This window comes from Crocodylus siamensis, chromosome 3, assembly GCF_052110815.1.
Source record: "Crocodylus siamensis isolate JL-2025a chromosome 3, ASM5211081v1, whole genome shotgun sequence".
Lineage (NCBI taxonomy): Eukaryota > Metazoa > Chordata > Crocodylia > Crocodylidae > Crocodylus > Crocodylus siamensis.
Window position 1 is genome coordinate 74355262 of NC_143397.1, and position 7950 is coordinate 74363211.

General features: G+C 40.0%; 1 protein-coding gene across 1 annotated transcript in view; it reads left to right on the top strand.

The window, feature by feature from the left end:
* Positions 1 to 2309, top strand: part of CDC42SE2 (CDC42 small effector 2) — a 50427-nt gene extending 48118 nt beyond the window's left edge. The window contains exon 4 of the mRNA XM_090038515.1: positions 302 to 2309. The gene's annotated coding sequence lies outside the window, so the exon portion shown is untranslated. The remainder of the gene's footprint in view (positions 1 to 301) is intronic.
* The last annotated feature ends 5641 nt before the right edge of the window (positions 2310 to 7950 follow it).

Consider the following 7950-nt stretch of genomic DNA (forward strand, 5'->3'; position numbering starts at 1 on the left):
CTTGGTATTAGGTAGTGAACAGTGATTAATAATTCAGGACTGATGGCAGAAATGTTTCCTTACATCATGCAGTTGGGATTCTTTGTATTCTAGTTGTTGTCTTAGAAGGTGATATTATCTGCCCACTAAATTGAGTATAGCAGAGTGTATAATTTAATGCATTTAAGAGAAATGGTGCAAAGCTGCAGTCTATGTAAGGAAATGCAGCTGTTAATAAAACACATCTAACATAGTAGCAGGATTAGAAAGCTCCCCCCCCCCATGTTGCCTGTTTTTAACTTCTTTTCTGTTTGTTTCACAGGTTCTTGTGAATTCCTGTATCTTCTTTCCTGTGTCCCCTTTATTGCTTTGGTGACTGCTTTCTGTGTTCATGATGAGAGAGAAGTGGTGGTTCGTTGTTCAACCCTTGTGATTTACTCCAGTGAAAAGTTGCTGTTCTGCTCTGATGATACCATTTATCAGACTGGTCCAACCGTGCCTTTTAGTGGCATGCACTCATTTTGGCCTCTACCAAAACCATGGACATGTAGCTCTTTAGGGCACTGGGATTTCTTTAGTTCTTTTCAATTTTAAGCAAATTAAAGCTCCACTTTTAGATTTCCTTTTCCCCCTGCAAGTGTACAGGAGGATTCTCATGCTTTTTTTTTTTTTTTTTTTAAATATCCTCCAGTCCTGTCACTAGAAATGAGCAAGTTCCTAATTAATATTTTTAATCCATCATTGTTTTTATGTGTTTTTGAAAGGTCTGGGACCTGCAAGCACAATGATCATTGCATACATTCGAAAATCAGCAGAGTAGATGACCGCATGCTTTGTGAAATTGCTTTGTGTGGTGACCTGTTTGGTCCCAGAAAAAATCTGCTTGTAATTGCGGACTGATGATACTAATGCTGATGAAAAGTTTAGCTGTGGCACCAAGTCATACCAGTCTCTGAGAAAGGACTTGTAACCTAGCTGCTTTATGATGTCTTTTTAGTTTTTATGCAATTGGTCCTGAAATAATAAAGAGAACGCTTGCATTCATAAGGCATTTTGTTGTAAATGTTCAGTATATTTATTTTGAAAGAGCTGACCTCGAGGCTGTAAACCAGTGTAGTACCGTATCTGAGTGTTGTGGTAGCGCTTTTGTCTGTTTAAAAAAAAAAAAGCATCATGTTTGGCTGCTTTTTCTTTTCTCTAATTTTGCTTAATTTTAGGCTATGTGATCACTTCCAGTAGCAGCATGTCAGACTGCCTGCAATATTAGCTGAAGTTTAGTAGACCTCTAAGTAGTTGGCAGTTTCTGTGTACTAAATATTTAGGGGCCATGTAAGTTGCTAAGAGCAACATACTAATCTGGCAGAACAGATGCCAGTGAAAACAACATACAGGGTGACTTTTTACTGTCAGTAAAAAGCCTTTTGCTCAGGTTCCAAAGCATGTTTCTTTCACACGTTGTGAAAATTGTATTTTAATATTGCACTGTTTTCAGATATTTCTGTAAATGGTCCTCTCCCCATCTCCCCCCTTTTCCTTGCTGGTGATATGAAACATAAGTCAAAAGTTTGAATCCTAGCTGAGTTTTTAAAACATTTATGTAAAAAAAAAAAAAAAAAAAAAAGACTTCATACTGCATTTAACATCTTAACTAGTAAATGGGGCATAACTATGAGACTCCTGCAGGTTATTGTTCTCTTTCTTTTTTTTTCCCTTTACAATTTCTGCCTCAGTTTTGGTGATAACAGCCATGAGATTGGTTTAAACATATAGGCATACAGATATTTGCTTTTTCCCTGGTAATATCCAAAGTAAAAAAAAAATCATATGAAATATAATGAACATTGAGGCAGTTGACTCCCTTTATTTTATTTTATTTTAATTTTTATTTTGAGCAATGAAATTGTAACCCAAGTATAGAATATCTGAGTAGTTCCAATAAACTTGGATAGTCTTTGGAGGAGCTGATGCATGATAACACAGGTCTGAGTTGTTCAGCTGTCTATGGGGCATAAGCACATGGCAAAAACGGTTAATTGGTGTCAGCATTCCAAATGCATCTCTATCAGTGAGCCTTTATCTGTCCTATGGTTACAAAATGATTTTCACGGGTTTTTTGCGGATTAATTTTAGTGAACAAGTTTTATCTTGCCTTTGTCAAAATGTCTTCAGCTCAGTAGCCAGAAAAAAAATCAACATATTTTTATAAAAAAAAAAACAAAAACATACTTTTTTTGTACATTGTGTTCATTCTTGAATAAAGTCAGTTCAGTGTTGGCTTGTAGATATTAAAAGGAAAGTATTGACTTTGATTCAATAAATGTTTTCTTTCAGTTGCTGGTTTACCTTTTTCTTTTTAAATAAGCAATATTTTTATTGGAAAAATACTTATGGTCTATAAATATATGGTCTGTACACATTTGTGGTTAAGATTATCTCATCATTTTACTATAAAATAAGAGGTTAGTACTGTGCAGGCTTTCATTTTTCTGATTTCTTGTGCCATGTCACCCTTTTGTTGCCCAAAATGTTGTTCCAACCATCAGAACATCTAACAGAATCAGTTTGCAAACACTGTGCTACAAAAATGGCTCTTTCAGGCAGCAATTCATAACTTTTCAGTTCCCTTTGGCTTTGTTGCTCTGTCACTTACTTTTGAGTGCTCAACAGGTGTAGATTATTCTCTTTCTGGGGTTTCCCAGTTTTTCTACTGCGGTGACTAAAACTATCTTCGAGTTGGCATGTGTTGAAGGTAAGAAATGACCTCGACCTCTGGAGGAATTCTTTAGAACATCCCAGCTCTCCCCATGAGAGAGTAGGGCTATTGTGTTTGATACCAAAAGCAAGCAGCTCTCAACTCCTTCCCCTCGCAGATTTGGGGCAACTGTCAATAACTCTCTTTAAAGCAAATTCTTGCAGCTGATACTTTTGTTCTTCTTCTGGCATGTCCTAATGGGCTGTCTTGACCCTGGGCTAGTGGCCCTCCAGAACAAAGACTAAAAGGGGAGAACTGCAATTCACAAAGATAATTTGAGGGATGGTCCAGACCTTACTGTTTAAAGTGTTTATTTTCCTGATTTTTAATGATGACCCCAGGTGGAAAGCAAATCTGGGATTTACACATAAGCACATTCTTTAGCTTATTTTTAAAAAAAATATTTGTGCATGTGTCTAGTTGTCAGCTTAATGGAATTTGTGGACAATTCCAAATTAAAACTCCTGACAAAGTGCTATTATAAGAATTACATATTCACTTTATTTCTGTAGTTCTGGACACCACTCTGCCATCCAGGCAGACCTGGATAGGTTAGAGAAGTGGGCGGATCTGAACAGGATGCGGTTCAACAAAGACAAGTGCAGGGTGCTGCACCTGGGGAGAGGGAACCAGCATTATGGTTATAGGTTAGGGGCTGACCCTCTTGGCAGCACAGAAGCAGAGGGGGATCTTGGAGTCAAGACTGACTTGAGGATGAACATGAGTCTCCAATACGACGAAGCAATAGGCAGAGCCAGCCGCACCCTGTCATGCATCAACAGGGGCATCACTAACAGGTCCAGACAGGTCTTGCTCCCCCTCTATGTGGCGCTGGTCAGGCCGCAGCTAGAGTGCTGTGACCAGTTCTGGGCACTGCTCTTCAAGAAGGACGTGGAGAACTTGGAGAGGGTCCAGAGGAGGGCCGCTCGTATGGTTGAGGGCCTCCATGGCCAGCCCTATGAGGAGAGGCTGAGGGACCTGAATCTCTTCAATCTCTGCAAGAGGAGACTGAGGGGGGATCTTGTGGCTGCCTACAACTTTATCAGGGGCCACCAGCAGGGACTTGGGGAAAGTCTGTTCACCAGGGCCCCCCTTGGAGTCACCAGGAACAATGGCCACAAGCTGAGGGAGGATAGGTTTAGGTTAGGTATCAGGAAGAACTACTTCACTGTAAGGGTAGCCAGAGCCTGGAATAGGCTTCCCAGAGAGGTGGTGCTTTCACCTTCCCTGGAGATCTTCAAGAGGAGACTGGATAGGCACCTGGCTGGGGTCTTATGACCCCTCCCACCCCCAGTGCTCCTTCCTGCCCATGGCAGGGGGTCAGACTCGATGATCTGGCTAGGTCCCTTCTGACTCATTGATTCTATGACTGTGCAGCTGACAAAGCAGGGATTTTCATTCACTCCCCTAGTCTTTGATTTTCCAATATCTTACGACATATTAAAATTGACTTAGCCTTTTTCTGAGAGCACTTTCATTTTTGAAGTGCTATAGAGAAATGCCAACCATGGAACTGTTCAAGCAACTCAGATGGGTTGCAGCCTACAGAAGAAGCTATCTGAAAGAAGCCAGCAGAATGACTGTAAGGTACCAAAAAACTGCAGCCAACATTCAGCTTGGCTCCTGAAGACATGGATGTGCTTACCTATTCAAACTTATATATCAAACTGCAGCAATCCAAGCAACTTTATCATGTTTATACAAGTGAGTTATAGTTCGCTATTGCAAAAACGCATCGATTAGAAAATAGGAGGTTTGGGAGACTTCTGCAGCCCCCAATGCCATAGAATTCTAAGATCTACAGAACCAGATTCAAAGATGCGCAGAATAAATTCCTGGTCCTGCTGACTTCAGAGGCGAGATGTAACCTATTCTGCAGCTTTCTGGCCAAGTGTTAATGAGATGCCAACCATGATACCATAGATAAGCACTTGGTTAATATTGTCCCTAGAGAAACCTTACACATGCAGAAGAAATAGTAAACTTAAATTTCCAACTGAAAGTTGTTTGCTCTAAACTAAAAACCTATGATGCTTCAGACATTCCTATTGACAGGAGTTGTAGTGGAAACATCTATACTTATGGAATCCAGGGCCAGATGCTTCTCAGGGGAGGAAGGTAGCAAATTTTCAAAAGTGGTATTAAAAACTGGGTTAATCCATAAAACAGAAAAGGTACTTCCACAGGGAAGGGAAACCAAGGAACATGTGGTAAAGAGAGAGCAATAGAGGAGACCCATCTCTTCCTTTTTCCCTTACTCTGCAGGATGTGGAATTAAATCAAAACACAAACCTCATATCATGGTTTGCACCAAGCAGTTTGTAACAACACCACCTTTCATAGAAACTGGGTACATCTACATGTGTGCTTTACTGTGGAGTTGACTAATTAGCTCAGCAGTAAAGCATCAACATCTACACATGTACCAGTATTAGGGCACAGTAAATTAACTGAGTTAGCCATAAAATAGTACTACTGGGGACAGTACAATCTTACAGCAGAGTCATTTACTGTGCTGAAACGCATGTGTAGACAGTGACTGAAGTTGGCTGGGGCACAAGGGCGATAAAGTGCAGAGCTGCCTCCAGCACAGTTGAGGCTGGGTTAAGTTGCACCTATTTGTCATTTTGCATGCTCATTTTTTTAACTCAAGCTTTAAAGTTAGAGAGCAAAAAAGAAACAAAGGCACCTGAGCAACTGCTTTTTCAGAAGCAACAAGTACAGACAACTCTTACAGAAGTGAACATAAGCAGGCAATGCTTAGCATCTTTAAAAATCAAGCCACGTAACCACATGCAGACACTGGGATGAGTTAAGGCACCTAGGTTGAAAATATTGGTCAGGTTTAATTAATAAATGTCCAAAGGAGAGTGCATGTGTGTGCATGGCTTTTCTATTGCTTTAACAGTTGAATTCATTTATCTTGAGGCAATTTAGGTATATACATGAATGTTAATCTCTTTAAACTGAAATGGATTATACAGAGAAGGAAAAGCGAATGTAGTAAAATGTGTTTGAAGGGACTAATACAAAAATACCTTTTGGAAGGTTGTCTTCTAATGAAGGTGGAACATAGCTTACTGGGTATGGCCCTGATCAGATCCCACAGAAGTAAATAGGAATTAACTCCCATTATCATTAAACCATTAACTTAAATGGGAGCAGGATCTGAGCTCTCTTCAGAGCAATACTTCAGGGAAATCTCTTAAGCCTGAAAGAAACTACTCTCATTAGGAAAATATATGACAGAAAGTTGCCTATTTAGCCCTGACTAGTAGAGATTGCTTATACCAACAATCCCAACAATATACATATCTCAAAATATTTACTGTACATTCCACTCAATTCAGTCCCTCACTTCTTTGTGTTTAATTCCTGAAATCAAATAGTTTATATTAAACCAAATACAACTTCCATGCCAAAGGAATCCAGTAGATTGTCAGAGGATGATATTCACTGGCTATGGAAGTTTGCTGCACAATTAATAAAGGAAAATGATCAGTTCTGAATGAGAAAAGAAGAAAAGCTCAAGTAAAAGCACATAAGATAAAAGAATAAAAGATATGTTTTTCATAGACAATAATGGTACAAACCTCTCACAGCTGTGATGGTGTGTCACCATCAAGCCTATGATGGACTAACTATATATCTTGGTCAGATTAACAGGAGCCACGTGACTGAAGTGATAGGAAGGTTCTGGCTTAGAAAGATATTCATAAAGCTCAGAAATAAGTATCACTATGGAGTAAGTTACTAAAAAAGCCACAACAAAGATCACTAGAACACCCGAAAGAATCAGTGCCTCATGCTGGCTTTGAAAAAAAGTTAAGTGTTATTGAACTTAAACAATTAAAAATTACTTGTATTTGGTCTCTTACAAGCCAGTGCAGATTCAATTAGTCCTTAAGACTGTTTTGCGGACTAACACACTCTATTATAAACATAGTTAAAGAAGTCAATGGTCAGATAGCCCTTTCCATTTTTTAAGATGTGAAAGGGTTGCATTTTAGTTCAACAATCTCTTCTCAAAAATTGAAGTCAGAGCTGCAGCTGTGAGAACTACTTAAAACTACTCTAATTTCATTAAATAAAAAGCTTTTCAAAAACCAGTTATGGTTGCTAAGTGACGATGTACTTAACAATCATGTAATTTACAAAACCCAGGCACTCAAAGCAAGAAAGTGAATAATTAAAGAAATCCCAAAATCTTAACTCTGCTTGCCTACCTACTGCTACGTTAATCTTTCCCAGTACAAAGTACAAATTTCAGCACAACACATTTTAATGTCTTGATTCCAGCCAGGGTCTAGATATATTAAAGGATATAGATAAATGGGAAACTGAATATATTCATCAAGAAATTGAATTCAAAAGAAGTTCCAATTGCTGTTTCTAGATAAATGTTTAGTAAAAATTATGTGAATTTTATTTTTGTTATATTTGTTATGCTCTCTGATTGAGGCAGATCAATGTGTTTAATACAATTTATGCAATGTGTTAAAAACTAGGCCTATTCAAAGCAGCTAGTATTTGTTTTGGATTTAGATTGAGCTGATTTGGGGGACAGTGACTCGTTTTGGTGATTTGAATCATTGTCCTGAATTGATATGGCCGAATCTGATTGGGAGATTCAGCCACTGCTGAATCGGTTGAATCTCCGAATCAAACAAGCCTCATCACCCACCTGGTCTCCCAGCTGTCAATGGCTGCCCCACCTGGTCCCAGTGTCCTGTTCTTAAAAAAGCCCTGAACTCGCTGCTGCTGGGAGGGGATGGTCCCTGCTGCCCTGGGCTGTGTTGGGGGAGCTCTGCCACAAGCCCCCAGAAGCCCTGATAGCCACTGCAGCATCCGGTGAGTGTGAGGCTTTTTTTAAGTGCCAGGATGCTGGGGCTGGATGGGGCAGCCATTGATGGGGCTGGGGGAGCAGGCAGGGGATAGAGCCTGGCGGGGGTCACCCCATGGTCCCCTCCCCCTTCCTCCAGCTATCCCCTTCCCCCGCCCCCTACTTGGCACAGAGTCTGGGTCCAGCTGCCTGTGGCAGCAAGCAAGGACTGCCCAAATCTCCAAATCTTTTCTGAATTAATTCAGACCTTTTTATTGGTCTCCCAATTTGATTTGGATTCAGAGATTTGGCTGCCAAATCAGACTGAATCTCCTCTGAATTGAATCAGCACCTGAAGCTTCATATAGCCCTATTAAAAACCCATGAATTGGACTCC